Raw genomic sequence first — 9498 nt, 5'->3', positions numbered from 1 at the left:
AGGAATAGAGCGGCGCAGTCCCTCCCCCTTTCAGAACAACGAACGGCCCAGGAAATGAAATGCAATGCAAATTTCTGACCATAGGATTTTCTTTAAGTATTTATTTAAAGACGGTTACGCCGCGGAAAAAGCCAACTCGGATCGTGACAAATCATGACAATGAACACAATATTTTGGGACGATCAAATCATTAGAAAGAAGAAAATATAAAGGCAGGAGACAACACTATTTGTTTCGTTTTTCTTCTTATAAATTATTTGATCGACCCAAAACATTGTGTTCATTGTCATGATTTGTCACGATCCGAGTTGGCTTTTTCCGCGGCGTAACCGTCTTTAAATAAATACTTAAAGAAAATCCTATGGTCAGAATGCATTGCATTTCATTTCCTGGGCCGTTCGTTGTTCTGAAAGGGGAAGGGACTGACGTCACTTTCATTAGAGGGCGTCAGTCCCCAGGTTCATGTATTTGTTTAGTTGCATTGAAATCCCCATTGAGGCGATTTTAGATCGCCTCATATAACAACTGTGTTTGAAAAATAAACATGGACACTTTCATGGGAGCCAAACTCACACCGGTAGTGCAATGAATACATGGCAGTGAATGGAGCCGGCTGGACCAGCTCATAACAAACATTATACATGAACAATTGCGAGCTTTGTCATATAATTGGTTCAGGAATATGAAAGAAGACATAAGTGATATCACACGTTTTTTCCGAGTGGTTGTTTTTCGACTTAATAACTATTTATTTTTATTGAGGTATTTATAGAAGAGCACATAGTACGTTTTCTGCCTGGGCTGCTCTCTGCTCTTTGAAAAAATCACATTAAGTAGTATGCACATCAAAAAATAAGACAGCCTAAAATAACGTGTTATATATATTATTTTATTTTCCAGAACCGATCACTTTACAAAAGGTCTCAGTCATTCATAAATAATGTTTGTTCATGAGCTGGTCACTGAGCTCCCAGCAAACTGCCCTCCCACTCTGGGCGTTTTGGTGTAGAGCACATCAAAGCCTTCTACAAAAACCTTGGTGTTTGTAAAGATGATTTCAAAATGGCAATGGTAACAACCGAGGAGGTACTTAAAAAACTGAGTGCCCTCCAACCCCACAAGGCCACTGGCCATGACAATATCCCCTCCAAATTTCTCAGAGACTCAGCCTTTTCCATAGCTCCAGTCATCACCCACATAGTTAACCTCTCCATCAAACAGGGACAGGTCCCCCAAGATTTTAAACTGGCCAAAGTAACCCCCTTGTACAAAAAAGGGAGTAAATTAGAACCCGGCAACTACCGCCCTATTTCTATTCTAAGCTCCATCTCGAAAGTGATGGAAAAAATAGTCTATGAACAGGTTGAAAAGTATCTTGCCACTAATAAATTGCTGTACGAGTTCCAATCTGGTTTCAGAACATCCCACTCCACTGACACATGCCTCCTCTATTTGAGCGACCACATCAAACACGAGGTGGACGCTGGAAAATACTGCGGCATGGTCATGCTGGACCTCCAAAAGGCTTTTGACACCGTGAACCACTCCATACTGGTTAACAAGCTTAAAGCTATTGGTTTTGATAGCACATCAGTGAGCTGGATGCAATCCTACCTGGAGGGGAGAGAACAGATGGTGGAGGTGAACGGAACACTGTCCCCTCCCCTCCCAGTGAGCTGTGGCGTCCCACAAGGAAGCATACTATAGGGCCTTTACTGTTCCTAATATATGTTAACGACATGACTTCAGCTTGTGACTGCAACTTGTTCCTGTTCGCAGATGACTCAGCACTGCTGGTCTCGGACAGGAACAAACTGCAGGTTGAAAAGACCCTCAGCTCTGAACTCGGTAGAATTTGCACCTGGCTCGCTGATAACAAACTATCCTTACACCTGGTAAAAACTGAATCCATCCTCTTCGGATCAAATAGTAATCTCAGCAAGGCAGATGGCTTCTTGGTTAGAGTGGGTGACAATATCACACGAAAAGATCAAATTACCTACCTAGGTTCCATCCTGGAGGCCAATCTTTCCGGTGATAAGATGGCCACCAACGTAATCAAAAAAGTCAATCAAAGAACAAGATTCCTTTACAGGATCTCCTCACTGGTCAGCAAAAACACCTTGAAGACCTTAACAGGAGCCCTCGTACAAGGTTTCTTTGACTATGCATCCACCTCTTGGTACCACAGCACCTCAAAGGCCCTTAAAACAAGGCTCCAGACCTCCCAAAACAAACTGGTCAGGCTCCTACTTGGCCTCACCCCCCGAACCCACCTCACCCCTGCCCACTTTGACAGGCTGGGATGGCTTAGGGTCGTCGACAGAGTACAGCATCTTGCAATGGGTCTGGTCCACAAGATTCGATACACCACCAAGATACCCATGTACCTGTCTAAATACTTCCTTAATGTAAACGAAGTCCACACCCACAACACCAGAGGGAGTGCAACAAACCATGTACAACCCAGATTCGGCACAAACAAGGGACTAAATTATTTTCGCTCCTATGCCACCAAAATGTGGAACGCCCTACCAACAGTCATTAAGACATGTGAATCCCTTGACTCCTTCAAAACCGCTCTCAAAGGGCACCTATGGATGGCTGCAATTCGAAACTGGCCTCTGTAAAATCTGAATCCCCCCACCCCCCCCCACCCCTTTTTCCCTCACTGTATATTGTATCTTTTCCCTTTTTTGCTTCCCATATGATGAATTTAGCTACATAGAAATGTCTATTTGTATGTCTCTAAATGTTTGTATGTCTTTAAATGTTTTGATGAATTGAACAATGTGGACCCTGTTGTAAACAAGTGTAATGCTTAATTGGGTCGTCCACTCACAGTTGACAGTCTTTGTATTGAGTTTGTGCTTAAAATGTACTGTAAATTCTACAAACTGTTAATAAATATTTCAACCAATCAATCAATCAATGGTCACTGAGCTCTCATTGGCTCCAGTGCATTCTGCCGAACTTCCGGGTGTAGTTTGGCTCCCGTGAAAGTGTCCATGAAAGTGTCATGGCGCAGCCCAGTCACGTGACCACTTCACTTCCTTCCTTGCCAGATTCCCGGGAACACTCCTCCGCGGCTATCAGCCGCGTGGGTGGAGCTTAATTTTTTCCATCCACCAGCTGTCTAAAATACCGGAAAAGAAGCTGGCCGACAGAGAAAACGTCCGTGGCTCTCTGGTAAGTGTGGGAACCAATGGTGGCAACAGATAGAGCTAGACAGAGTTACAACATTGAGGGGGCAGAAAACATCCTGGTCACGTGGTTCATATAGACTCCAATGCATTCCGTAAACTTCCGGTTGTCCCTTTTATGTAGACGAGCCTGGCCCCCGGCCTGGCCCCATGAAGTGAACGGAGGAATGGTCGGTCACCCTGTGACAGTGACTTAAGTTGTAACTGGTTGGTTGGTTCAGGCAGCAGGCGGTTTTAAGTTACTTGATTCAGTATTTAGATATTTCATATTCATTTTAGTGCCCCGCCCCCTTCCTATACAAACCCATTATAACTTCAAAATCCATTTTTAACCATGATAGATTCATCGAAAACATCCAACCTGATAGTGAGGCCGGGGCCGTGCTTTTTCATTTACTGTTTTCATTTATTTATATTAATTCAAACATCAAAAACAATTATTAAAAATAAATGAAAACAGTAAATCAAAAACCACGGCCCCTCACGTATTAGAAGGACACCAGAAAAAAGGTTGGATGTTTTCGATGAATCTATCGTGGTTAAAATTAAGTTTGAAGTTACAATGGGTTTGTATAGACTAGCACCGAAGTCTGACGTCACTTTCAGTAGAGGGCGCCAATACACAGGTTCATGTATTTCTTTATTTGCATTGTAATCCCCTAGGGCGATTTTAGGTCGTTTCATATAAGAACTGTGTTTGAAAAATAAACCGACCACCCCGCCTTTCTGTCAGGGGAGTGAGTGGCTGTGCGTCGTTAATGATGTCCATTCATATTTGATACAACCAATTTCTGGAGAAAATTGAATTAATGTGGCCGCAAAAGCCTTGAAACTACATATGAAGGCAATGTCGCTGCATGCTAATATATGTCACGCCCAGCTGTCAACACATTGCGTTCCTGATATTCCTTGTTGACGTAAGCTCAGCTGGTGGTGACTCGACTCGTACTAACCACGAAACATTAAATATCAATAAAATAAAAATAAACAATTAACATTCAGTTTCTGTTGTGCGACGGGCAGATGCAGCAACCCCGCCTACCCGGAAATGTAGTCTCTGGGTTGTTTGACTCGTTTATAACGCTTATTTTGTTACTCTTTGGGTATATTTGTACATTTCCACCTTCAGTCGATGCTTCATATCCATATGAGTGAAAAGGCTAGGGTGATCGGTTTATTTTTCAAACACAGTTCTTATATGAGGCGATCCTCCTATGGAGATTACAATGCAAATAAAAAGTACATGAACCTGGGGACTGACGCCCTCTACTGACAGTGACATCAGGACTTCGGTGCTCTATAGGAAGGGGGCGGGGCAGCTAAAATGAATATCAAATATCTAATTACTGAATACAGCAACTTAAAATCTGTCTGGGGTGTTTCTATAAGCCTGAGTAGACGATAAAATACCAAAACTGTTTTTGAAAGTGAAATATCCCTTTAAAGGTATATTCAATCATTTCACTTAATTCAAATATCACTTTTGTTTTTCTTTTTTTGTGATAATCCTCCCTACTATAGTGTGCATATATAAATCAGTTCCTCCCTGTCTCCAGTGAACCGCATCGGTCAAAAAACCCTAGTTTCGGTTTTGGTGGTGGGTGAAAAAGCCTTCATCCAATCAGGATAGAGGGGGCTTCCCTCCAATCAGGATTGATCCTGGCGGGCCTTGGCGTGTGTGCTCTTGGCCTGTTGCGTGTGTCCCCACTGTGTAGAGCGTGTGTGCATAACAGTCAGTCGGAAACTAACTATATGCAGCAACTACACTGACAAATGTATTACGGTAATAGTCAGTTCAGTTCAGATCATATCATATTGTGAATTGAAAATGTTGTTTCCCAACTTTCCTGCAGAGAGAATACCCTGGGTGCCAACTTGCCATGAGTGACAAGTAAACAAGTCTTAGTGCTTTTTCTGGTTTATCCTCGTAGCAGTATCACTCCCTCTGCTCTTGTCCAAAAACAGGTCAGTTGTTCTGCATACTGATGGATTTATTGTGAAGCACACAAACCAACGTCGAACTGATAAACAACAACAAAACATAAACAAATGCTTAGTATAACATGGCATAAACAACACAGCATAAAGCATGAATGAAATAAAGAAAATACAGTCCAAAATAACATGCAAACAGTATTCAACATACCTTACTGGCTGCTCTACAAGCATAAGGGAATGAGAAGATCACTAGTGCCCATGCCATGGCCATGAACACAGCGACACATAAACTTGAACATCTGCATCACTGTCAAATGACAGGTGTGCAACCATGTCTCCCGTCTACCTGACACCAGACGGCCATATAAAGGCTTCCGCATTAGCCAAACAATGGCACTTCCGGTCTGACTTAGACATGCAATTGAATAAGCAAACATGAGCAGTAAATAACTTAAATACAAAACAAATTAGGAATAATTGCAGCAGTTACAGCAATGTTGTATCTAACTCTATGGTTTGTACTAATTGTATTGAACTGTACTGTGAATACAAATTTCAATCAATCAACCAACCAAATGAACCAATTATGTCTGTCTGTGGTTAAAGATAAGACCTTTATGGAGCCCCCTTTCATGACGACGCCAGGCCCAGGAAATAATCCCCAATGCATTTCATAATTATTTAAAGACCTTTCTAACCTTCGTACAAAGCCAACTGGAGTTGTGACAAATCATGACAACAAACACAATATTTTGGACCAAACAAATAATTACAAAGAAGAAAAACAACAAAAAAAGTGTTGTAACCTGCCGTTTGTTCTTCTTTCTAATTATTTGTTCGGCCCAAAATATTGTGTTTGTTGTCATGATTTGTCACAACTCGAGTTGGCTTTGTACGAGGCTTAAAAGGTCTTTAAATAAATACTTTTAAAAATGTCTATGAGGAAAATGAACGGGGAATCATTTCTTTCCTGGGCCCTGGTAGGCGGGACGCTCTATAGTCATACCATTTCATCCTCTCTGGCTTTTGTCCACTAGATGACACACTTTTGTAACAAAACCCCCCTCTCTCTCTCTCTGTCTCTCTCTCTGTCTGTCTCTCTCTGTCTCTCTCTCTGTCTGTCTCTCTCTGTCTCTCTCTCTCTGTCTGTCTGTCTCTCTCTCTGCAATGCCATGTGTGTGTGTGTGTGTGTGAGAGAGAGAGTTTAAAAATTGTTGTGGAGTAAAAGTACAATATTTGTCTCTAAGATGTAGTGGAGTAGAAGTAAAAGTCTAGAAAACTGGAAATATTCCAGTAAAAGTACCTCAAGTACTTAAGTACAGACAGTACTTGAGTAAATGTACTATACTATGCTTTCCACCACTGATGGATGGACATGAACTTTACAGTGCACCTGCTACAGTACTTCTTTCTGGTGGTGTAGGCTATTTAATGATTTCCTTTTTGCCCCACGTACTTTTGCTTGTGCCAAGACCATGGCATTGACCAGATTAGTCTGTTGCAGACTAGCACGATAGCTCTGCAACGTACTGCTAGATAATTTAAGATTGATTGATTGATTGATTGAAATATTTATTAACAGTTTGTAGAATTTACAGTACATTTTAAGCACAAACTCAATACAAAGACTGTCAACTGTGAGTGGACGACCCAATTAAGCATTACACTTGTTTACAACAGGGTCCACATTGTTCAATTCATCAAAACATTTAAAGACATACAAACATTTAGAGACATACAAATAGACATTTCTATGTAGCTAAATTCATCATATGGGAAGCAAAAAAGGGAAAAGATACAATATACAGTGAGGGAAAATGGGGTGGCAGTTTCGAATTGCAGCCATCCGTAGGTGCCCTTTGAGAGCGGTTTTGAAGGAGTCAAGGGATTCACATGTCTTAATGACTGTTGGTAGGGCGTTCCACATTTTGGTGGCATAGGAGCGAAAAGAATTTAGTCCCTTGTTTGTGCCGAATCTGGGTTGTACATGGTTTGTTGCACTCCCTCTGGTGTTGTGGGTGTGGACTTCGTTTACATTAAGGAAGTATTTAGACAGGTACATGGGTATCTTGGTGGTGTATCGAATCTTGTGGACCAGACCCATTGCAAGATGCTGTACTCTGTCGTCGACCCTAAGCCATCCCAGCCAGTCAAAGTGGGCAGGGGTGAGGTGGGTTCGGGGGGTGAGGCCAAGTAGGAGCCTGACCAGTTTGTTTTGGGAGGTCTGGAGCCTTGTTTTAAGGGCCTTTGAGGTGCTGTGGTACCAAGAGGTGGATGCATAGTCAAAGAAACCTTGTACGAGGGCTCCTGTTAAGGTCTTCAAGGTGTTTTTGCTGACCAGTGAGGAGATCCTGTAAAGGAATCTTGTTCTTTGATTGACTTTTTTGATTACGTTGGTGGCCATCTTATCACCGGAAAGATTGGCCTCCAGGATGGAACCTAGGTAGGTAATTTGATCTTTTCGTGTGATAATATTGTCACCCACTCTAACCAAGAAGCCATCTGCCTTGCTGAGATTACTATTTGATCCGAAGAGGATGGATTCAGTTTTTCCCAGGTGTAAGGATAGTTTGTTATCAGCGAGCCAGGTGCAGATTCTACCGAGTTCAGAGCTGAGGGTCTTTTCAACCTGCAGTTTGTTCCTGTCCGAGACCAGCAGTGCTGAGTCATCTGCGAACAGGAACAAGCTGCAGTCACAAGCTGAAGTCATGTCGTTAACATATATTAGGAACAGTAAAGGCCCTAGTATGCTTCCTTGTGGGACGCCACAGCTCACTGGGAGGGGAGGGGACAGTGTTCCGTTCACCTCCACCATCTGTTCTCTCCCCTCCAGGTAGGATTGCATCCAGCTCACTGATGTGCTATCAAAACCAATAGCTTTAAGCTTGTTAACCAGTATGGAGTGGTTCACGGTGTCAAAAGCCTTTTGGAGGTCCAGCATGACCATGCCGCAGTATTTTCCAGCGTCCACCTCGTGTTTGATGTGGTCGCTCAAATAGAGGAGGCATGTGTCAGTGGAGTGGGATGTTCTGAAACCAGATTGGAACTCGTACAGCAATTTATTAGTGGCAAGATACTTTTCAACCTGTTCATAGACTATTTTTTCCATCACTTTCGAGATGGAGCTTAAGATTGATTGACGTGTGGACGACACACTGATAAAGCATTACACTTGTTACTTAAGCAGAGCGCGCAAGTAAAGTTGTTTGTCCGGTGCTCCGATGCGTACGCCGTAGCTACATGATTTGCTTTACAGAGCAATGGAGAAAGGAAGCAAAGAAAAGCAAGGCATACATACATGTATGTAATCTGAAACCTACCTTTATGACGTCACCATCGAGAGCCAGTTATACCCTGGCATTGGTACATTTGCTTTCTACAGCTCAACGCAGACAAAACTGAAATCCTCATCATTGGCCCAGAGGCTAGTTCCCGCATTATTCAACAGTCGCTTGGCCCACTGGCATCAAATGTAAAATCAACAGTCAAAAACCTGGGAGTACATTTCGACAGCAGGATGACCCTTGAGTCCCATGTAAAAAAAGTCACCCAGGCATGCTTCTATCACTTACGCAACATCTCTATTCTCACTCCCACTGATCTAGAAAAAATCATGCACGCATTTGTTTCATCCCGCCTTGACTATTGTAACGGACTTTATACCACTCTATCCAGCTCCTCATTATCCAAACTTCAACTTGTACAGAACACAGCAGCCAGAATTCTCACCAACACCAACCGTCGAGCACACATCACTCCGGTCTTAGCCACACTCCACTGGCTGCCCATCAAGGCTAGAATTGATTTTAAAATCCTTTTAACTACTTTTAAAGCCATACATGGACTGGCCCCACCATACATCTGTGATCTTCTGCCCCTCAAGGTAAATGTGAGATCCCTGCGATCCTCTGGCAAAGGCCTACTCATGGTTCCCGGGACAAAACGAAAGACAATGGGTGACCGTGCCTTTGCAGTAGTTGCACCTACCCTATGGAACGCCCTGCCTTGCACTTTAAAAAACGCTGAGTCTGTAAATATTTTTAAGAGTTTGTTGAAAACGTTTTTATTTCGGAAAAAAAATCCTGATTTTACTTGATTGTGTTCTTATTTGCTTGTTGTACTGTCCTGTTTTAATTTTTGATTGCTTTTATTGTGTTCATTGTACAGCACTTTGTAACTTTGTTAAGAAAGGTGCTTTATAAATAAAAAATGACTTACTTACTTACTTACATATCTTCATTAGGTCACTCTCAAATCATGTTTTTCTCAACCTTTTTAACAACTTCTTTATTCTTGAAATTGTTTACATTCTTTAAAAAAACAGTTACAAATTACAATAGGACCTTAACCCATTTTT

The sequence above is a fragment of the Protomyctophum parallelum genome (assembly GCF_964188405.1).
Source record: "Protomyctophum parallelum genome assembly, chromosome: 15".
NCBI classification, from domain to species: domain Eukaryota; kingdom Metazoa; phylum Chordata; class Actinopteri; order Myctophiformes; family Myctophidae; genus Protomyctophum; species Protomyctophum parallelum.
The sequence above is the reverse complement of the archived record's forward strand: the minus strand, read 5'-3'. Positions refer to the sequence as shown.